Below are 1996 nucleotides of genomic sequence, written 5' to 3' on the forward strand. Positions count from 1 at the left end.
TTCTCCATTTGTAGTGCAGAACGTTCTTGACATTCTTGACTTTCAAAAAATTTTGTTTCTTTCAATTCTTGAATCATATTCTTTAACAGATTATTTTTAGTCTAACTTTCTTCTTTTTCTTCTTTCTCTTTATAAAATTGTTCTTTCAAAGAACTCTTCTTCCTCTGTTTTTGCCATCAAGCATATGTTGGCTTCTTCTTCTTCTTCAGTTTCGGATTCCTCTGAATCATCCCATGTTGCCATCATTGATTTCTTTTTGAAGGGAAATCGTTTTGGTGGATTTCTGTTTGATGTACATTCTGCTTTGTAATGTCCCAATTTGTTGCATCGAAAACATGTGACTTTACTCTTGTCAATCTCTGTTTTAGGATTTTTGTTTAGAAATCCCTTTTTGATTTGATCTCTTCTTCTCATCATTCTTTGTATTCTTCTAGTGAGAAGCGCAATTTCATCAGCATCTCCCTGTTCATTTTCTTCTGATTCTTCTTCTATTGGTACTGTGACTTTATCTTGAGAAGCTTTCAGTGCTATTGCCTTTCCTTTCTTGACTGGTTTATCTTCTTGCAACAATACTTCATGAGCTCTTAGTGTTCCAATTAGTTCTTCCAGAGGCAGTGATTCAAGGTTCTTGGCTTGACTTATAGCTGTGACCATTGGTCTCCAAATGATTGGAAGGCACCTCATGATTTTTCTTACTCTTTCTTACACAGTATAAGCTTTGCCAAGAGAACGCATTTCATTTACTATTGTGGTGAATCTTGAGTACATTTCATCAATGGTTTCTCCTTCTTGCATTTCGAACAATTCGAATTTCCTTATACCAATGTCTATTCTTGTTTCTTTGACATGGCTTGTTCCTTCATGGTGAGTTTGCAGTGTATCCCAAACTTCTTTTGCAGTTGTGCATTCATCTACCCTTTCACTTTCTTCCCTGCTTAAAGCACATGATAAGAATAATTGAGCTTTAGAGTTTAAAAGTACCTTAGCTTTATCATCTGTTGTCCAATCTGCTTCCTTTTTTAAGGCAGAGTTTGAATCATCTTGATCAACCCTTGGTGTGAAATCTCCATCTGTAATAATGCCCCACATTCCTGTGTCTTGAGATTTTAAGAACGGCTGCATTTTGTTTTTCCAAAAGTAATAGTCCGATCCATCAAAGAATGGAGGTCGGTTTGAGGATCCTCCTTCAACAATGTATTTTGCTTTGGACATTCTTCTAGATCTTTTCTCTAACACTTGTTAGGTGTTTTTTGAACTTTTTAGAGACCGAGCTATGATGCCAATTGACGTAACAATGTTGATTTACAAGAAAGGGGGGTTTGAATTGTAAATATACCTTTTAAAAATTCCTGTTAAAACTTAAGAAAATAACTCAAGATTGATCTTGGTTGTGAAAACAGAAAACGGAGAACGTTCTTGATTTTAGTAGTAAAACGGAGAACGTTCCTTGATTAGTTAAAAACAGAAAATCAGTTTATGCTTTAATTAATTTAGAATGATAAATAGAGAGATAAGATAGAGAATACCACACAAGGATTTTATCCTGGTTCACCCAATGTGGGTTACGTCCAGTCCTCACACTGTGAGATTTTCCACTAAGTGTAAAAGAGCTTTCTTGAACTTACAACACCTAGTCTTAGATCAACCTTGATCTATTTCAACCTCTAATTCTTTCTGCCCAGAAAGCACTACCAACACCTATCTAACCTTGATAGGAAGTAATCTTAAAACAAACTATAAAGAAACTCTTATAGTTTGAGTTTTTACAATTTGATTGTTTTGACAGAATCTGAAATTTCTCAACTCTTGTTTGAGAATTGATTCTTTACAAAGGATAAAATGATAATTGCGCAAGCTTAATAGATGAGTATGAATCAGCAGTTGTTTCGCAAGAATCAGAAAGTGTAATTGCCTCTGTTTTGCAGAATTTCAAGTATGTATGTGATTGATATATGGATTTCGAAGCACTTGAATTTCTTGCTTAGAATCGGGATAA

This window comes from Cicer arietinum, chromosome 7 (assembly GCF_000331145.2).
Source record: "Cicer arietinum cultivar CDC Frontier isolate Library 1 chromosome 7, Cicar.CDCFrontier_v2.0, whole genome shotgun sequence".
Taxonomy (NCBI): Eukaryota; Viridiplantae; Streptophyta; class Magnoliopsida; order Fabales; family Fabaceae; genus Cicer; species Cicer arietinum.